The sequence below is a fragment of the Pleurodeles waltl genome, chromosome 5 (assembly GCF_031143425.1).
Source record: "Pleurodeles waltl isolate 20211129_DDA chromosome 5, aPleWal1.hap1.20221129, whole genome shotgun sequence".
In the NCBI taxonomy this organism is placed as follows: Eukaryota; Metazoa; Chordata; class Amphibia; order Caudata; family Salamandridae; genus Pleurodeles; species Pleurodeles waltl.
Genome location: NC_090444.1, coordinates 471119599 through 471135301, shown reverse-complemented (window position 1 = coordinate 471135301; position 15703 = coordinate 471119599). Strand labels below are relative to the sequence as shown.

Here is a 15703-nt window from a genome sequence, read left to right as displayed (position 1 = left end):
GGACAGCCAACCTCGCAATCAGGCCCTTAGTCGACTGGTCACCCGGCATGAATGAAGAGCAAGGGAGATAAGAATACCCTACGTCTTTGAGGGGCTTTCAAGTTATCTCTACCATTCAGTAAATGTCTCTAAAATCCCCAGCTAAGCCTCCGACATGCTAAACTAAGAAATGAGATTCCTCCACTAAATTTGCATGTCTATCTTGAAAGCATTAAATACTAGTGATTAATCTCTGGAGATTAATTTCTGACAAATTTCAGACTGCTATTGTTTCAAGTATTTTTCCATTAACCTCAGATCAATCAATTAATTTCAATCAATTTATTACAGTATGCATTTCTTATTATCCTGTGGGTCACAGTATGGCTTCATTTACAAATATGCATTTTTTTTTTTAATATACCGATCCGATTGTAAGTCTTCCTTATAGGCAACTGTCAAAAGTACTGTGTACATTACCAATACTTAAAGCATAATTTCATTGGTTGGCTTTCTTTTTTAGGAATATTTTCTGATTCTACTCTTGTATTTGCCTCATCTAGAGTGTAGTTTCCTTATTCTTTTCACTGCTTACAGAAAACTACTTTATTTTTTTGCTTTCAGAAATCCACATGAGCAAAAGCAAAAATCAGTTCAACCCACCCACATGCCCCTTTTCAATAGCCAACAGGTCTTTCCACATCCTATTTATTTTCTAATTTATTTGGGGGTGGGTAGGGGAGACACTTACAACCCTCTACTTGGGCGCTACTCTATTTGGAATGAGCTTTCACTCATTTTCTTTTTTTACTGATCCAAAATGGTTATCTGCAGACTTGCAACATTAAATAAAAATAAAAGGGTGTTGGAACTTCATGACGTTATATGTGCATGCATAGTGCTGTGTGTATCTCGTCTTGCTGGGACCACACATACCATTAAAAATAAAAAAGTCCACCCAGTGTCACGATGCACATGTGGAAATGTGTGTTGATAACTGCTCCCATATATGAGATGGGCCATTTTCAATTTGTTTTCCTTGTTTTGCCAATGCTGTTCTGCACAGGCAGCAAGCATTGGTAAGTCAAAATGCCAGCTAACACCAGGAGGTAAGATCTATTGCCTTTTTTTATATCTTTATAGAAAGGGTGTGGAATTTAATAAAATATCTACTTGTCCATGGGACAGGTTGATTCTTACATCCACTTGCCCTATTATAAAAGCTACTTGTCCCTTTGTTGCCATGTAGTGTGATGACAAATTATGCCCGCAATCTCATTATGTAAGAGCTCTGATAACAGCCTCTCTGATTGTTTATGCCAGGGCTAATACAACAGTAGAGCTTGAATACTGGCAATTTTAAGCCCTATTATAGGACTGTTCTTATTTTGCCACCTTTCTGCGTTAGCAATTTCTTTATTTTGACACCTTTATGCAGATTACATACTGGGGCTGGAAGAAGCAATAAGCAATAGTTCCAGGGCTGAAATGCCTTTGAGTCTTTGCAAACCTACTAACTTGCATGTTTTAAGAATTTTCACAAGCTCTTCCCTAATCATTTTGCATGCTGGGACCGGTTGGAAATTTACTCCTGACAAGGCCAGAAGCAGAAGTTCTTCCAGGGATGGGAATAAAGCAGTTGAAGGGAAAGTGAACTTGTTAACGCTCAATAGATTTTCACAAGAGCAAATCTACACATGCCTATTTGCTTGTGCTAAAATACAGCTCACATATATTTACTAGGAATACGGTTTTCTGGTCTACATCTGTAAAGTTTTGTGAATTCATGAAAGCCACTAATACAAAGACATATACCATGAGGGTACTTTTGAGACTTTAAGAATCAGGTCCCTAATTAGGTCTGGTGTTAACCAAAACATTTTGTTTTTATTAAAATTCTGTTTCTCTCTCTATCCATCTATCCGCTGGCTTTACTGTGAGTGACAGCATTCTGCTCTTCTGCAAGAAGCATATTGGCACACAAAGTAGTTTTGTTCAGTGCCAGGAATTACAGTGACAATGTGTGCTTTTTAAGACCCAAAAACCTGTTGTGCTGTTTTGCCAGTGTTTGTTACAATGGTGAGGACCTGGCAGCTCCCACAACAATAAAGTGTAACAAAAGCCATGTCAAAACAAGACACCAGAAGACTGACAACCAATGTTGGATCGGTTGACTTTGCCAGTGCTCGTTTATTTTCACGTTTCCCCTCATCTTGCTGAAAATGATTACACTGATTTTCCATTCTGAATGTTTTTGGGAAATGCTAGCATGCATCAGCACATCTTATTAAATTATGCTTTAAAGCAATAGTACCCAACATTTCACAGTGATTTAGCAAAATGTTTTTTCCTATTTGCATTTTTTCCTTAACATTTTATCAATCTTGCTTACAAGCTTCTGCAAACATTTGCATCTAATCAGAGAGCATTCTGGGAGCATTATACGTAGCCTCATATTGCTAAGCTTTTCAAACATGTGTACACTTTTTTTTTTACTGGAACCACTGTCAGTGGTGCAGTGTGAGCTTACAATGGTTAGCGTGTGCAACCTAATAATAAAGGCTTTTCGTTAATGAACCATAAATACAAGTTCGGACAGTATTTACATAGGACAAAAATATGACCCCAACTGCAGACAGTTCCCCTCCCTGTAAACTGACAGCCAAAGTGTTTCTGCTGCAGGGGTTGGGCCTACTTGTGCATAGGACAAAATAAACATGAAAACTTGTTGTCCTTGACCCCAAACAATATGCCCTGTGTGTAGGGCTTTAAGAATTCCACACCCCTGATGGACTTAATGTATTGTGCTTCTCCTCTTCAATGAGCTTGACAACCTTGTGTGCACTGGAGGTTCTCCACGATTAGAGGCAACTTTTTAACAGTAGAAACTCCTCCCATAGTGGAAGATGGCTACTGCCCCTCATACAGGGCTATGAATAGACCATCAATAAGTAGGACGTGGTTATATGACCACAAACCTTTTTACCTGTACCCCAGTTGGAGCAGATGAGAAGGCTGTTTACAATTCTTGCCTGTAACGTCTGTTTGGTCACCCATATCCGAACTCCTTACTTTCCCTTTGAATTGAATATATAGCATCATGTGTGTGATCGACGTTTACACGCATATTATGTCACATGATATACTATGCAAAATGAATGGTGGATTAGTGTGTGCAAGCAGTAAATGGTGGCCCCTTTACATAGTCTTTGTCCGTTCTTTTTTTGAGACAGCCAGCATGTTGCCCATCTGTAAAACACGGACTGTTCAGAAGGTCTAATTCAGGAACATACATGAGCTTCGTGCTAAGTTGCATCCCCCATGCTATCCCACCCTCTTTTGTTGTTTTCTGGCTGGCTGTGGCTATGTGATTTCTAACAAGACAATATGCATTTGTTGCTGAATTGATGCTAGTCATTCTCTTAATTTCAAAAAGCCTGGAAAGATGTACTCTGAAGATTGCTTGTCTTTCGCTTCCTGGCTTAGGATTACTGTTTTTGAAAGCGGGATAAACATTGGCTCTTTTTAGCCAATAGCTACGTTTCTTCTTGCATGGGGATGAGAACAAAGGAACCACCCTTAAACAACTGTTTGTGATTTTGGATTAGAGTGAATGATCTCGGACATCACAGTCAGAAGCAAGGCTCAGAGGACTGAATCCTTCATCATGGTTACTGTCATGGGGCTACATAGTTCCAGCAGCTGAATTGGCCAGAAGCGACTTGAACAACTGGACTATCAAGGGGTTGCAGACCTGCAAGAACATTTCAGGACTGCAAGTGTGATTATCTTGTGTTGTTCTTCCCATGAAAACCTCCGACTTTCAGAAACAATGCTTCCTACACCAACCTCTACTCCACGACAGAGGACTTTGGTTTTCTCCACAAGGCGGTTGATTGGGGTTGATCACCTTGGTTCCAGAAATGCTCTTACTGGACTCTGGGGTTCCATAGTTAAGACACACTGGATTCCAAGCCTGAGATCCAGTACTTTAATTTATCAGCCCTGCACCCCCCCATCCCCCTCCTTTATTGGAGATTTTATCCATGGGCCAGGTCTCTCTTTGCACACTGAAATTATCACAATTGATTACGGTGGAACTCCGGCTCATTTTGGGTGCTAGTTATTAAAGTGCCATTTTTTTAGGTTGTTTTCTGGATTCTGAGCCCTGGGCTCAAATGCACCACTTGGTCCAGCCCTGCATCCAGGGTGATTGAGAAACGTGGGCAGAGATCTAATATGTACTGCACAATTTGATGCACTATAATATTGTATCGGGCAACCATGCTGCATGGACTGAACAGTGTAAATAAGCTCACAAAAACTTGAGAGCCAGGAATTCCAGAAAGCAGAGAAAGGATAGCTGGCATTTCCCCAGGGGTAACATTCACCATAGGGTTCTATGTAGTTTGTGATTTGGAGCCTGTAAGTGGAAGAGCTACAATTTGGTTTGGTGTTGTACTTCAACCCTACCAGGACACTGAAATTTCCTGCGTGGTATTTATTTTGACACTCACAAGTAAATAAAGGAAATCATTGCTTAAAAAGAAAAGCTATGACTTGATATTGAGTTCATTAAGGACAATTGCATATTTTACACAGTATCTGAGTTCACTAATAAACGCTAAACCAACTTCTGAGGTAAGCTTTGACTTCTTGCCCTAGCTACACCTGCAGAGGTGAACATACAAAAAGAGTAACTTGGTTAAACAGCTACAGTGAGATAGCACCCCACAGTATGAAACATCAGTGGTAAACAACAACGATGGTCAGCCCAAAATAATCATTAACTGACCCAGGAAGTACAGAAAAGCACTTGATCGTCAGGCTTTGGGAAATCTGGAAGTGTCTTATTAGCTGTGATTTCTAGATATATTTTATTAAACTGTTATTAAGAGTATTGCTATCTATGAGGCTGCGGACAGATCATTTGTGCTAATGATCTTATTTAAAAGACCTGTGAAAAATGGTAATAAATTTGAACTATGAGAAGATGCTGAACAAAATGAAAAGCAGAAAAGGTTTGCAACTTTATTTAATTTATTTATAAAGTGCAACACTCATCCCCTCAGGCATATAATGGCGCTAGAACACTTACTACATTACAGCCAAATTCAGACAAATTTATAAGGGGATTAACCAGATCTTTGATCTCTTCCGGAACCTGGTGTGATCCGAAGTCAGATGAAGATCAATAGGTAAGGAATTCAATGAACGGCCACCAAGTGGGCAAAAGAGCGACCACTCATTGTTTTTTTTTAAAGCGGTTAGCGTTGACCAATGCTAATTTAGCCAAACTCAGGACTTGTGAAGGCTTATAAAAATCCACTCGTCAATGTAAAATGGTCAGTCCGGTGTCTTAACTCCTTTGTTAACATGGCATGACATCTTAAATTTAGCTCTCTTACAAACTTGCAACCAGTGAAGTGAATTTAAATAATGAGAAGCTGAATAAGAAGAAGAATTGTTTCAGGCACTGTTACAGATAAGTCTGGCTGCAGCATTTTGGATGGACTACAAATGAGTAAACAAATAATCTGCTATTCCCAAATGCAGGGCATTGACATAATCCAACCTACTCATAATCAATGCCTAGGCTACTTTCCGTCGCCATTCCACTGGAATCCAGCAAAAGAGCTTAGGTAAAAGTCTGAGCAGGCCAGAGCATTTGCCACATAAAGCATTTACCTGATACTGCATGGAAAGGGAATCATCTATCAAGAATCTAAGATTCTTTGCTACTCTCCTTGGTTCCGGAGCGATGCCCAGGGACGTCTGCCACCACGAATCGTCCCAGATGCTACAAGCTCCACCTAAAATTAAAACTTCCATCTTTTCCGCACTGAGCTTCAACAGCACAGTTGCATCAATGTAGCTAATTCGGACAACCGTCAACTGAGGTTCTCCTGGGTCTCCCAAAGCCCCTCCCCTACCGAAATGATAAACTGAGTATTGTCAGCATAAGAGCAGATATCAAAACCTCAAGCTTTGACAATAACAGCCAGGGAGGAGACAAACATGTAATAGCCTGGAACTGACCGAGGAACCCTGAGCAACTCCACATTTAGATAAAAGGGGAACAGATCTAAAAGTGGTCATTTGAACGGAGTTCTATTATTCAGAAAAGATCCAAACCATTGTAAGGTTTTCGCATACTGCTCAGTCTCATGTAGTCTCTTTATCAGCAAACTGTGAGAAACCATGTTAAAGGCAGCTGACAGGTCCAACAGGATCAGAACTGCAGCCTTCTCCTGCTCAACTTCTAATCTAGTGCGGTCCAGTACTCTCGGCAAGTTTGACTGTGCTATTTCTGTCCCTAAAGCCTGTTGGCAAGTAAAAGTAATCTGGACATGTTGCAAGGAAAGATGTCAGCTGAGCACAGACTAGCCTTTCAAGTACCTTAGACATACATGGCAGCAGAGATACTGGACGATAGACAAGACAGACATATCAATCCCCGCTTTCTTCGCCCAAGGTGAAATCAGGGCCTACGTCCAGTTACCCGGATATTCTGCATTTACTAAAGATAAGTTGTAAATCTGGGTCAAATAAGGACTTCATATAGAGACCAAACAGGAATAAATAAACTGGGGACATGGGTCAAAAGGAGAACCAGATTTTGCTTTCGACATGACCTTTACCACTTTCCCTGGGGTAAAAGTCCCACAATTACCTAGATGTGCGGCTGCTTTTTCGTGAAGACCTAAGTGCTCCCAAGAGATCTCTTTGAAAGGGGGGTGAGCCTCAAATAGATTTTTTCTATTTTATCATTAAAAAGGACCTAGCTATCTCATTGCATCGCTCAGCTAAGGCAATAAATGTCTGATTTAAACGTGTGGGATAAGCTAGTTTCTTTACAATTTTAAATGATTCTCTGTAGAAACCACAGTTTTCTTCCAGCGTCTTCACAAAGTAATCTTTTTTGCCTTCCTGGACAGTTTATGATAGCTTTTTAGAAAAAGTTCTATTGTGCAGGTGATCTTAAATGTGCTTCAAATGCTGCCATGTGTGCTCGTTTGCATTTCCTCTTTTCTACCCTAAGTTCATCAGAATACCAATTCTCCGAAGGGGAGAGTCTAGATGAACGGTTTAACTTCCATAGGGAACACCCATCAAGAGCCCTAGTGGTGGCTAAGTTAAAATCTTTTAAGTACGATTCTAAAGACATGCCATCTCCCAACTATGGGGATAGAATTCACTTTCAAAAGACTCTGGGCCTCATTACGAGTCTGGCGGCCCTGGGGCTGCCAGACTCGCGATGTCAGTCGGACCACTACAAAAGCAGCAGTTCGGCCTCCATATTATGACTGTGGCGCCTTCACTGGCACTGACATTCACACCCAACGCACCGCAACATTGCCTTCGGCTCGTCAATGTTATGGTGAGTTTCCAGCTGTTTCCGTCCGCTTGCCCAGCGGGATACCTGTAACGGGGCCCACGGAGGGACGGCTGCATAGGTGGTCATCCTGATGCGGGACTTTGGCAGGCAGCCTTTTCCATCTGCCAAAGCGCCCACTTGCCAAAGTCATAATAAGCCCGCCAGAGTCAACTTTCCTCCAAACTCTCTTTGGGACTGGGTTGGGTACGGGCATTTTTGGCATACTGTCTGGCAGCATGAACGAAAAGTTAGTTTAAAAAATGATCCGACCAATGTAATGGGTCAGTATCATGAAACTTAATTGTGTCAATGTGGGAGGATAACAGATCTAAGGTTTGACATGCTGTGTGGGTTGAGACCTTTATCCACTGCTTTAAATGCAGAACGTGCATCTCATTCGCCAACATTTTACATAAAGAGTCCTCTGGAACTTCAAAATGCAAATTAAAATTACTGATGGCTAAAAACAGATCGTATTTTAAAACCATACGGGTCAGCCAGGCGGATAACTAAGATGCCAGCTGAGAGTTATATCCAGGAGTCCTGTAAAGAATAGCGCCACCTAATAACACTGAGGTTTAACAGGACAGCTGGAAGGCTAAAATCTCTCAGTTCTTCATTGAGGTACTGCAGTCTGTTGTGCAAAGGTAAGAATCCTTACAGATAATTGTGAAACCCATCACGCCCCTTGTCGACCTTCCATGTTACATTTATAATCCTGTAACTAACTGGCACTGCTGCAATCACCTTAGGCTACTGACCCACGTTTCAGAGGTTAAAGCTACATCTGGTTTAGCACCAGTGATTGTGTCCCATATATCCATACAGTGTTTGGGGAGAGATCTTGAGTTAAAATATTAACATTTAAAATGTGAAACTTCAGAGTTAGTGTTGGTAGGACACAAGGGTTTATAGGGTCCCTTTTCCGACCAACCTACCCAACCACAACTGACATAGAAGAAATGACCCACTGTATTCCCCAGTGCCCCATAAGCACATATATTCCTGATTGAGTTGTTAAGAGCCATCACCAATATGGCCTTGCATAAGTGTATAAGCCTGGCCTGCTTACCTGAAGCGAAATGGGCAGGGTCCTGGTGATGGTCAGGCACAGGTCCTGGCGCCTTTCGGGCACAGACAGGTTTGCCTTTGACGTGCCTGCATTTAAATGCATACTGCCGGTCTAGCGACTAACTAGGCTGCTAACCGCTCCCTTTCCACCACCAAATGGCGGGAGAAAACACTAAGGACGGCGCAACATGGTTTGACACACCACTGCTGGCACACAGCCGAAAAGGTTTCAGATGCCCCCAACCTTTAAAAACGTTTGCCAAATAAAACAAAATAGTCCCCGAAATAGCAGCAATGAAATTGTCTCCAATAGCACCAATGAAAATTAAATAAAATGTAGTTCAAAATAACAAGCTATTGAACTGCCGGTCTAGCGACTAGACTGCTAACCTCTCCCTTCCTGCTACCAAAATGGCAGGTGAAAACACTAAGGCAGGACCCGGGTGGTTTAACACAGCACTGCCAACATACTGATGATAAAGCTTTAGATGCCTCCAACTTTTAAAAACGTTTACCAAATAAAACAAATTAAAATAGTCTCTGAAGTAACAGCAATGACATTTTGTCCAACACCACCAATGGAAATGAAAGAAAATGTAGTGCAGAATGACAAGCAACTTTATCAATAGACGACAAATCAATGATAAATTTCCAGAGGGGACATGTGACTGTGAAAGCAGTCACCAAAGAGAATCAAATAAACAAAAACCTTTTATCAACATTAATGACTTTAACAAGACTCATTTGACTTGCAAACCTAATTCAACCCTCTGCTTCCACCCAACTAACAAGTTTCCCTGTGCTTGCACCGACTTCGACCAAAGGAAAATGAAGACAACCAAAACTGAGGAATTGGATGTTTCCAGTTTCACGCCTGGTGCCGGTGTCCTCCATCTACTTTTGGGGTAATCAAGTCTTTGACATAACTGACTATTGGACACCAATACTCAATGTGTTTACTCATAAGGGCTGCATAGGCAAGGTTTGAGTCAACGGTCAGATACCACCCTATGTATCCAGACAGAATCTGTCCAAACATCAATGGGTGCTCAATAATCAGCTTTACCCCTGTCACTGTTAGCATGGGGAGCAATTCGAGAATATTCATGGGTGCCATAGGTGTGTACATTCATCAGCCACCAAACGATAATCCAGCATGAACAGCAAAGTAGTTCATTTCAGTGCCATCCATGCTCACAAACTCTTTAAATGTCTAAATAGAAGAAGCTGAAGAGCTGCCTGAACAGATTTTCAGAATTGTCCATCTGTCCCTGCTTGCAAATCCTTCCTTGCACCACAATGCAAAGATGAAGACAGAAGGCACGCAGAATTCAGAGATGCTGTCTAGAAGGTATCTAGCTAAGTAATCTTCTACCACAAATGATTTAAATATTGTGGGTGGAACACCAAGCAGTTGTACTCTTGCATCTACATGATGTTAACTCACTGCTCAATGGCCTTCCTTACTCATGCTGCCCCTCCTTTAAAGGTTTAAAGGGCACCCTAGATCACACAGCATATCATATTCAGAGTCTGAAGAAATATGATCACATCACCCCAAATCCTTCTGGAACTCTATTGGCTTTCCTGCCGCTCATACTATCTTCAAAACCAGCTGCATTATTTACAACGCCACCATGACCAGCACATCTGCCTTCTTGCAGGAAAGCTGACCATATCTGGCGGCTCTCTAAACAACTGCAGTCAGGACACCATCAAACTGGAGAATAGGAAGTGTGAAAAATACAGCACTCAGCATCGGTAACAACATCCTTGTATCCATCAGGACCAACCGAATACAGTTCCAATTTAGGAAAGAGTTGAAGATGCACCTATGTAAAGAACACTACATCACAATGCAGTAACAGTGCACTTCTGCTCCCAGTTACCTCTTCTATCACCCATTGACTGTATGTTTGCCTTTGACCTGTTACATCACTCCGCTGCCTTTTGGCTAGGGATACTCTATGAAGATAGAGCATAAATAAGTGTAAGAGAAAGACCTTAAGAAACACCCAATCAGGCCGGCTCCATTATTTTCTGCCCTACAGATTTCCAAACAACTACTGGAGTACATTAACTCACACAACGTCCTCGGATTTTCATGTGGAATTTGATGCTTGAAAGCCACCCTTCCGATTGTGAACTATACAAACACCACAATTGATAATGGGACATGTGCCTACTCACTCTTTTGGTCTTATCAGTTACCTTTTAAATCATTACCTAAGGAACACTTCTATCAAATGTCCTGCAGTATGGGAAATCAGCACAATGTTTCAGTGGTTCAACTTATTGTTGTCAGGTTACAACAAATTAAACCTGGCGGAATCATCATGTTTTAGCCCTTTGCCCATGCATTATGGTGCTCTTGGGAATCAATTCTGTCCCTACTACATTAACATTTATATGGCATCAATCCAGGAGCTCTTGAAAGTCTCAGATGTCTACAGTTAGTATAACAACAACAACAGCCAATTTTGTTGAGTGTTCACTGAGAACAACATCCCTACATAACTACCCGCCTTTCTGGGAAATAGGCTCCGGAGAAAAGGCCAAGATCATATTTGCATATAAATTATGGAAATTCCTGATTGGTGTCCCCAAGTACTCCCCTCATCGTTTTTACTGAGCTGCAGAACAACTACTTGCACACATCCCACATCAAGAGGATAAGCTTTCTCTTACATCACTCCTAAATTATGAAGCACCCTCCCACTTCACATCACAGGCTCCTCCGCCCCTCTTTTTGAATTAAAAAGCTGAAGACCTGTTTTGTCCAATTAACAACCTCCGACAGGCAGGGCTAGGAACACACACACACCTGTTCAGCACCTGTGCACTTTACAGATATGCATAACATAACTTCACTATGCTGACAATTTCATTTACAAGGCTGATTAAGCTCATCTACTCTCCTAGATCCTGAAAGACATTCGTTTGGCTATCTCAGGACTGTGAGATAAGCAATGCCCCCCCACTGAAGCACATGGTCTTCGAAAGGAAATACATAAACATTCGTAACGAAACTCCAAAAACCAAGCCTCCTACCATTATTGTTTAGGCACCTTACTCATAAATGGAGCACACAATGTTCTTTCTCTCCATGTGCTTTCTTAAGAAGGCAATGATTGAAAAAACGAGCAAGGCTGCCCATTTAATGAGACGATGCTAGTGGATTGAGCGGAACAAGTAAACTGTAGGAGATACATTTCAGTCGAAAAGTATTGTTTTCAAACTTTTACTGGTTGGTATAGTTGAAGCAGCGTGCATACAATCAGGGCGTGTAAAAAGGCTAGTACAACAGTCGTGGTGTATTAGTTAACAGCGCAGTTTGTGGCACAGACAGTCTCCGGTGCTAGTGTTTGTTTCCTCGGTTCTAAACTATAGTTGTACTGTAGCTCATACCTGTTCTACTAGCATAGCTTTAAAGTGCTTGCCATGTGGAAAGATCTACCAGTAATCTGTAGCTAAAGTAACCTTGGAACTGCTTCTCAAACTGTGCCATTTAAAGTGCGAGCGAATGGTTCGAGTAGGAGCATTTACAGCATAGTATGAAGTCCAGAACACACAATGGAACCAAGTTACTCACGAGTAACTATATCTGTGCCTGCCTGCCACTGCCACTAATAGTCTTCGTTTACAAGTGGGTTGCCTCGGCTATTTACAAAACTAATAGTGAACAGTTTCTACTGTAGCATGTCTGGTCTTAATTGTTTGTCTGAAATACAAGCACGTATGAAGTGCCTGACTCTAGCTTCACGCAAAAGCGGCTCTTGGTCCGGGGTTACAACTGATGCGTTTTGCTTACTGAAACCAGGGCACCGTAGCTGACGATACAAAACAAAAATGCTTTATTGGCACGACCAAGCATTACAAGCATTGTCATATGTTGCTAGTTCGCAGCTCTAGCTTTCCATACTTTTAAGAGTATGATGGGACAGTAGGCGCAGCCCCTCTACCTAGTTTCTTTCTTAAGTGGCAGCGCCTGATTCTTGGCAGTGTGTGTAGTCCATGACGGTCGTCAGTGCCTGACCCTGGCCAACCCTTCCTGGCCTTGGATGTGTCTGCGCTGTGATGCGGATGATGCATTATTCAGCGAGCGGCGCTGCGCTCAGCCCGTCAGCCTCTCCTTTCCCATTGGTCGTGACGGCTCAGCCACCTCGGCGCACAGCGCGGCCCCCGCCCACAGGAGCGCTGACTGCCTGGAGCCCGAGCCAGCGGCGGCCGGGGGGGCAGCCAGCGGGACGGAGGACATCAGCCCTGGGAGCCGGAGCGGCCGTTGCCTGTTCCCGACCAGCAGAATCGGGCGGCAGGCGCTGCTCGCCACGCCCGCCGCCTCCTCCCGCCGGAGCACCGGATATGCTGCCGCTGCCTCCGGAGTGGAGGAGGCCGCACTTCCGCCGCCCGTCACCGCAGGGGGAGGGGAGCACGCGCTAACGAACAAAGATGGCCTCCCCCTCCTCCGGGCCCCCTCCCCCCGTAGCCCGCATGGCAGGGGCGCCGCCGGAGGCCCAGCCTGCCTCGGAAAGGAGGCGCTGGTTTGACGGCACCTCAACCGCGGCCTGCGGGAGTCATTTAGCAGAATGTCGGGCCTTCTGAACCAGGACGTGGGGAGGAAGGCCCGGGGGAGCTGGAGTGAAGACCAAGGGAGGCCCCCGGTCCCAAACACTCACCGTGGTGCCCCCACAGCTGCTCCCCGGAATACGCAGGTCCACTCCGACCCCGAAACAGCACGGCTTTCGTCAAAAATTACACAAACTACCGGTTCGTAGTCGGTAGGAGGCCCAGAGCGCGTTGAAGACCCCCCACCCCCGTTCCACAACTTGTCCCAAAATCTCTCGGAGCCTCCGCTTCCCTTTACCACAGACCTTACCGACGCTCCCTCGCACCAGGCAGCAGGGTCCCCATATCTCTAGCCAAAACAGGGCGGCTGGGCGGTGGAGGCTCTCGGTACCGGGGCCGTGACACGTGCCGCCGCCTCACCCCCACGGATTGTGCGCTTCTTACCTGTGGGTGTTCTCCGTTCGCCCCTCCGGTCTTCCTGGTGCCGTCGCTCCGGTGCTCGCGGCTCACTGCGGGCGGCGGCTACTGCCGGTGCTGCTGCTCCGCTCCCGTCCGGTTGCGTTAAGGGTCACATGACCATCGGCGGCGGGGCCCCTTGTGCAGCAGCAGCTCTTCTCCCGCCGGGAGACAGGGCTGGCGGCGAGAGGCTGTGGCGGCAATCACCCCTCCCCCTCCTCCAGCGGCAGCATCCCCGCCAGCAGCGCACTCCCAACACATACCGCCTGCACACAGCCCGTGTGGCGATCACACGAGATGCCCTCACAACCGCGCACACCGGTTTAAACCCCCCACACGCCTTTCAGAGTAGAAGGCATACTCAGCCACGGGCTCGGACGTGAACTGTAATAAAAAAAATGCAATTAAAATTTAATTTAAGATTTGCTGTATTGTGTTTTTTTTCTGTGGGCACTATCAATTTAGTCTCCCGGGGAAACATGTAAACACGTTTCACATAGGAAATGGCCCGATGTTAGCCTCACGTGCTGGATCTTCCCTTAACCTTTCAGGAGCGCGGTTCCAACAACTTTATTCATTTTGGAACCTTGGGGAATGTACTTTTTTTTTTTTTTCGCCTGTTTTGCTCCCAGGACTTTACGGGTACTAACCACTTGTTCCATTTTTTTGTCTCATTTGTTATTTCATTTAACCATTTTCATATTCAATTATAAACAGTTGCACTGTTTTAAAGTTATGCAGGGAATTAAAAGCGCATTTTGTCTACCAAATTCTCTGACTTTTAATCGTGTCTTGACAACAAGGTCAGCCTTTCCGAAAGCAGAAAATGGCACTAACCAGATGGGCGTTTGCAACTGCATGGGCATATATAGAGAAATACCCATATAGTGAGTGCTCATAGAAATTAATTATGTTCAACTAGTAGTCGATCGCTATGGTTACATGAAGATGCAGGACCAGAAAAGGCGTTCCTAGGAATAGGTAGGTTTACCTTTTGAAGGGATTTTTTTTTTGGGTGATGTGTGGTTGTGGGACATGTAATTCTACGTCCTCCACGAGTCTAGTTGCTTATGTATTGTTAACGTACTTGTGGAATGATATCGGTATTGTTCCGAAGCATGTACTGAATAGCAGTTATTTTGGTCCATTGCTTTGAAAGTTTGGGATAAATTTGGATAGTCCGATGTCATATGATTCCATGTTTGGGAGTTGATCTTGAGTAACCTTGCCTAATATTTTGTGTGTATTTGAACATGGGGATTTCAAGTGTGAAGTTTTCAATACTAGCTTTGCATATGGATCTGTGTTTTTTGCATGTTGGTCTCAGAGTACGGCTACTTTAAATCACCAGCCAGCCCAAGGACTCACGCATAACTGTGATATGGTCAAACTTTTGGGTGCTGGTGATTGAATTGTTGCCTAATTAAGTATATGTTTAAGTGGAGGTAGGTTGGCTATAGAAGGTCACATGATCGAGGCTATTCTCCACTCTATTGTTAATAGAACCAGTAGTTGTATTAATGTAAAGAACCCATGCTCTGCTAACGTGTATTTAATGTGATGTTTTGAATTGTATTTCTTTTCCTTGGCTTGCTGCCATGGGCTAGTTTTTTTTTAAATCATCTGAGTGATTTTGTTGCCAAGACCATTCTTGTTCTCAGATTGTCTTTTTTTTAGGTCTTCTCTTAGACAGCATGAGCTGTCGCTTGCAAGTTCATTTGTTACTTAAAAAAAAAAATAAGGGTTAGAGCCACCCTTTGCGTACTATTGGTTGACTTAATCGTCGTTCTCATTTCTTTGCGTTTAATTGGTCAGCACAGGCTGCTCATTTTTTTTTCTGTTTCTCTCTTCGATGGAGCAAGGACCAAGACTGATTGATGTCTTAATTAGAGTGCTTCTACTGCTGGTGCTCAGCTTCAGGTAAAACATTTTTTGGTTTGTCATTGCTTCTCCTGTCATTGTTGCTTTCTATTTAATGTGTGCAACAGCACAGAACCATTACCCCGTCTCACTCTTTGTTTCTTAAAGTTTTCAAAGGAGGGAGGGATGCCCTGAAAAATTCTCTGGGTAAAAAATCTGAACCCTCTTCATATGCAAGTACTCTTTTTTTGGGGGGGGGGAGCATTAACATTGTTTTATTCTATTTATATCCGTTGTGGGTCTCTAGATGTTAACTCCATAGGCGTTGTAGTTGGGTACAGGTAGGAGGACTGATTTCACCAAAACCATGGCGCCACGTAACCAAAACCATGG

General features: G+C 43.5%; 1 protein-coding gene across 3 annotated transcripts in view; it reads right to left on the bottom strand.

Annotated features, from left to right (window-relative positions):
• ZBTB2 (zinc finger and BTB domain containing 2) overlaps positions 1-13788 on the bottom strand; it is a 49431-nt gene extending 35643 nt beyond the window's left edge. The window contains exon 1 of one of the 3 annotated variants that reach the window (XM_069234283.1): positions 13439-13788. The gene's annotated coding sequence lies outside the window, so the exon portion shown is untranslated. The other 2 variants (XM_069234285.1, XM_069234284.1) reach the window with 2 other exon arrangements.
• Between the last annotated feature and the right edge of the window lie 1915 nt (positions 13789-15703).